Source organism: Colobus angolensis, unplaced genomic scaffold, assembly GCF_000951035.1.
Source record: "Colobus angolensis palliatus isolate OR3802 unplaced genomic scaffold, Cang.pa_1.0 Scaffold182, whole genome shotgun sequence".
NCBI lineage: Eukaryota > Metazoa > Chordata > Mammalia > Primates > Cercopithecidae > Colobus > Colobus angolensis.
Window position 1 is genome coordinate 1,017,310 of NW_012114955.1, and position 6,046 is coordinate 1,023,355.

Sequence of the window (6,046 nt, forward strand, 5' to 3'; positions counted from 1 at the left end):
TCTTGGTTACAAGTCAGTAGTAGTTGTTATTTATGACTTCCCTCCTATACTGCCATTCCAGGTACCTCTTGCTTTGACTGGGTTTATTCCCTGGTAGGGAGTCCACAAACTTTCACTCCTGAAAAGCCCAAGCCCTTGATGGTTTTACACATGTAGAGCTGTGTGATCTTCTTTTGACTGAGCAGGAGCTGTAAAGAGGCATCTCAGTTTCCTCTGAGTACCACTCCTACTCCTCTCTGCCCCCATTCTGTAGAGCCATCTTTTTGCTTTTCATAATAACGGTCACTCTGCTTCAACAACTCCAAAACCCCCTTCTACACATAACACCATGCTCTCCTAAACGCAGGAGGAGCCAAAAATGGCAGCCACAGGTCAGTTTTCAGTTAGTGGAATGATTTTTGTGCCCCTGGTGAAATCACTTTCACCCTTAGGTATTAAAATCTCCAAACTTCATACACGCAATTAAAAATTATTTTTTCTTTTTAAAAAATCTTTTCCCACATGTTCTATGCAGTTTTTTATACAACTCTTTCTTAAGAAACTCCTAGGGGATGTACTCCATTAAAATGAAGCCAACTCAGAAAAACACAGCTCCAGGAAAGGGGGGGGTTCAATGTAGGAAAAAAGTGAAGGCAGTATCCAGGTGAAGAGAGATGAAGAGAGAGTCCAGAATGACAGAAGAACAGCAGCGCCAGAAAGCAGTCAGCTTTTACTGGAGCACGGGAGAGGACTCTGCTAAATGCATCTCCGCAAAGATCAAACTGATGGAATACCTGATGTATTTGAATGCACTGAGAGATTTACACTTATGGCAAAGTTTAGGGTTGTGTTAGGAATAGGACTATTAAACCAAGGAAACAAAAAAATATATTAACTCCAAGAGGAAGAAGTTGTACAAAAAAAGAAATATAATTCAAGCATGTACTGTATTTTTGACTATTCATAATACTGTACACATTGAATATAGATTGAATCAAAGCAAAGGATGACTGAAAGGCAATTTGGGGCATGGGGGAAAGGGGAAGGGAAAAAGGTGAAGATTAAACTCTCCTCTTCTATGGCTGGAAGTTCTGTGCCCCAAAATTCCCTTGGTTCCTGCATGTTCTCCAAGCTGATCTACATCTAGCAGCTCATCACCTCTGGTTTCCAGGTGGGTTTGGCCAGTGGGAGACCCGCGCAGGAGATCAGAGAGGACGAGGAGAATGGGGTAAGGACAACTATTTCCTCCCTTGTGGTGACATAAGGTAGGCTGTTAACAGAGGGAAACTGTCAGAAGCATTTGAACCAGAGCAACTCCATCTTGAATGGGGGCTGGGTAAAATAAAGCTGAGACCTACTGGGCTCCATTCCTAGGAGGTCAGGCATTCTTAGTCAAAGGATGAGATAAGAGGTCGGCACAAGATACAGGTCACAAAGACACCGCTTGATAAAACGGGTCACAGTAAAGAAGCCAGCCAAGACCCACCAACACTAAGATGGTGATAAAAGTGATCTCTGGTCGTCCTGCTGCTAATTTATATGCTAATTATAATGCATTAGCATGCAAAAGGGCTACTATTCTCTAATAAACTTGCTTTCACTTTATGGACTCACCCTGAATTCTTCTTGGGTTCAAGAACCCTCTCTTGGGGTCTGGATCAGGACCCCTCTCGTGTAACAAAACTGCTCCTCTCGTGGTGGCTTCCTCTGCTAGACTCTCCTGGATCCAGTAACCACTCCTTCCCTTTACCCTTCAGATCCCTGGTATGGACTTAGCTAGCTGGATGCCCCCTTCCTGAATTGTGTAACGTGAGTAGGAACGTCACTCATCTCCATGCAGGCGTCCTAGTGGGGACACCATCCTGACAAGGCAGAGCCGGCCATGAGACAGTCGCTGGGCTTCCCTCCAGCTTACTGCTTTTTGGTTCTGGCCTATTCTCCATGAAGGTTCTTTTAACCTTCAGTTGGTGTGAAGAGCTCCCCAATAGTCTTCCAACAAGTTCCCTTCTGCTTGGGTTGGCTGCATGTTTTCTATGTGTACAACCATGAAGTCTAATTGATGTGGTTCTGTGCCCAGAAACGTGGATGCTGCGTAGGGAAACATGCCAGCCATATGTGTCTATTCATTGTGTATCTGCCAGTGCCTGGGTCCTACTAGACTGACCCAGTTAAAGTGTCTATTTCTTGTTAAGTAAATCCATTTCTGCCATAGCCAGCTCTGCTGGCTGCTCCACACTAGTTCTCCCTCAAAATGAGGGAAGAAACAACAGCCCATGCTGACTGGGCTCATCCTTGAAGTTGATTTCTCAGAATCTATTTCTTAGATGAAAACAACACCATACATGGGATTGGTAAAACTTCTAATGGCCAATACACATACCATTTAAAAGAGAAAAGAAACAAAACATTGTTATCCAGAGTTAATTATACTCTACCAGGACAAGACATCTGCAAAAACAATCCCCAAGATAATGTAAAAATGCATCTTAAAGTTTCTGACATGGAATTCAGAGAAAAGAGAAAATATCCTCAAAGAATAACACCCAAATGGACCCTCTTAAAAGATGTGGTGGAAATGATGGGAAAGCTTCACAAATGCCTTTGTAAGTCTTGAGAAAAATAATAAGCAGCAGGTTAATTAGGGCTGTACTGGTGTTGGTGAGGCAGCAGGCAGGGAAGCAGAGAAGCTGGAAGCATGATGGTATAGAAACACATGGCTCTGGGGGATTCATTAGTGACCTCCCAGAAATACAGGTCATCAATTTAGAAAAAATAAAACACAAGGGGCTCAACTCGAGAAATCCAAGACCATGGCTTCAAAAGTGGTTCCAATCACTGAGAGTGGTAAAGCTTCATAATTTAAAATGAACATTTAGAATTATTAAGGCTGAAGTCATTTGCAGAAGCTATAACTTGAAACCACCAGAATTACCACAATCTACAGATAGTCTAAGAGAAGGCAGTTCTGGATTTTGCTCTGTCTGTGATTCCTGTCTGATTTAGAACAAATCAATTTATTTCCCCATTACGGATACAGATAATTTTCTTTTAGTAAACTGAATTTTAAAATTATGTCCAAGCAAAACACTGTTTCGTGGTATTAATAATTGCAACAGCAACCAGAAACACACCATGTATCCATGACATGCAAAGAAATAGTCATAGTCGGTGTATTCTAAGTTGCTTTTATACCTTTCTGAAGTCTCCAAATTAAGTACACTGCCTTGGACGAGGAAGGAAAGGAATGTCTATGACATCCATCCCTCCTCTCACTCCGTTCAAAGGCCATATCTGGATGCAAGAGGAATGTGATGTTTTGGGGTCCTGCCATTCTGTCTGCAGTCATCGGGGAGCTGAAGCTTAAGTTCCATGAGCAGAAGCTGCTGGAGCAGGTGGACTTCCTGAACCGGGAGGTCATGGACCACAACCTGCATGGGCTGCCTCCCTGACTGCAGAGGGAAGCTGACCCATGCTGCAGCCAGCGGAGCCTGGGATGCCAGAGCTGCCCAAGCGCTGCTGTACAAGCTGTATGCTCTGGGCCTGGTGCCCACACACGGCTTGCTTGAACTCTGTGACATCGTCAGGGCTTTGTCCAGGACTTGTTCTTGTCCTTGTGGCCGCTGCCTCCACCCCACCATTCTCCTCAGGCTGCAGGGCCTTCATGGAGCAAGGCCATGTGCTTGTGGGCCCCAGATATGGTTACCGACTCCACCTATCTTTGTCACGTGCCACATGGAGGACTTTGTCACCTGGGTCTGCTCATCCAAGATCAAGCAACACATGCTGTCATACAATGGAGAGTGCAATGACTTGGATCTGGAAGCCTAGCTGGTCTCCCAGTCTCCACAGCTGCCTGTCTTTTACAGATGGGAAAACCAATGCTGGAGATTCTATGAGGGTGCTCCCCCGAAGAGTGTCAGCCGGTTGTAGGTTCTTAGGTTCCTCAACAGCAGGCCATGCACAGAGCCAGGGAGGGGAGAGGGTGTGGTCCCTGTTTTCCAGGAAATTTTCTTAGTATTCTTAGTACTTGGACTACTGATTATTAAATGACTGTGCCTTGGGAGACAGTGAAAAGTGGTTTGGTGCCGCACTGCAGAATTTTCAGCTTCTTGTGTTGGAAACTTTGTAGTGTAAAAGCAAGAACTCCGGCCAGGCACGGTGGCTTACGCCTGTAATCCCAGCACTTTGGGAGGCCGAGGCGGGCAGATCACTTGAGCTCAGGAGTTCAAGACTAGCCTAGCCAACATGGTGAAACCCCATCTCTACTAAAAAATACAAAAATTATCCAGGCATGATGGTGGACGCCTGTAATCCCAGCTATTTGGGAGGATGAGGCAGGGACAATTGCTTGAACCCGGGAGGTGGAGGTTGCAGTGAGTTGAGATTGTGTCACTGGACTCCAGCCTGGGAGAGAGAGACTCTGTCTCAAAAAAAAAAAGAAAGAAAGAAAGAAAGAAAGAAAAAACCCGGCACATGGACTTTAGTCCACATGTAACATATAACCCAAGATAATGTAAGTAAACTTTGATAGGACAATTCTATAAGGGGTACTGATCACAAGTATTTTTCCTCTCTGAGCATAAGCATTCAGTCCACCCAGTCCATGCATCTATATATAACAATACTTTGGGAGGTTATAAGCACAGGAGAAGGATTTGTGGAGAATGACTAAACTCACAAACTGAAATGAAGACTAAATATATTTTGCAAGGCAGTTAATTTAGGCATAAATATAGTCACTCAATTGTGAATATCACGCATGGAGTTCTGAAGGCTGAACTTCCAGCCTTCTTCACTAAAGACTGAAATTTGCTTTGCTCAGATCTTTTCTGGACTCCTTTCTTCCTAGGTCCCTTGATCTTTGTGTACTCGCATTATCTTCATAGCAAGTTGGCTTCTTACTTTAAGGTCTATACCAGTCTCATGTTTAGCTGCAAACAATGAGAACCCAATCAGCAAGGGCTTAAGTAACTCTATTCACTATGTCTAACCTTTAAAGAAAAAGATGTTACTATCCTTGCAGGCCAAACCAAGTCTTTGGTAATATGCTGGGTGTCCTCTCTAAGCTCCTGCCCCCATCCCACCCCAGGCCAGGTCAAGCCACTCTCCACCCTCCACCATCCTGCTCTCTGCCCCAGAGGCTGGGAACCTCTATAGACTGTGTCAAGGGAGGGCCATGCTGTCCAGCTTTGGTTGGATTTGACCAACGGGAAATCAAGGAGGACTGAGTAGGAGAGCCTCAGGCTGCAGCACAGTTCCAAGAAAGTTTCAGCAGACTGGCAGGGAACCCTTAAATCCAGTGCACATTAGAGGAATCTGCATCTCCCCAGAATGGGGCCTCCCTGCAGCTGGAGGTCTGAATATAGCATCTTCATGGTCACCACAAAGAGAAGTATAGATTACACCACTGCCTAAGTCCACCTGAACATTTTTAATTTTTTTTTTTTTTTTTTGAGACAGAGTCTCACTCTGTGGCCCAGGCTGGAGTGCAGTGGCCAGATCTCGGCTCGTTGCAAGCTCCGCCTCCCAGGTTTACGCCATTCTCCTGCCTCAGCCTCCCGAGTAGCTGGGACTACAGGCGCCCACCACCTCACCTGGCTAGTTTTTTTGTATTTTTTAGTAGAGACGGGGTTTCACCGTGTTAGCCAGGATGGTCTCGATCTCCTGACCTCGTGATTCACCCGTCTCAGCCTCTCAAAGTGCTGGGATTACAGGCTTGAGCCACCGCGCCCGGCCAACATTTTTAATTTTAATTTTAATTTTTTTTCTTTGAGACTGAGTCTTGCTCTGTTGCTCAGGCTGGAGTGCAGTGATGTGATCTCGCCTCACTGCAGCCTCCCCCTCCCAGGTTCAAGTGATTCTTATGCCTCAGCCATCCCAGTGCTGCGATTACAGGTGTGGACCACCATGCCTGGCTAATTTTTGTAGTTTTTTTTTGCAGAGACAGGGTTTCATCATGTTGGCCAAGCTGGTCTTGAACACCTGGCCTCAAGTGATCTGTCTGCCTCGGCCTCCCAAAGTGTTGACATTAGAGGTGTGAGCCACCGTGCCCAGCCATGTCTTATTT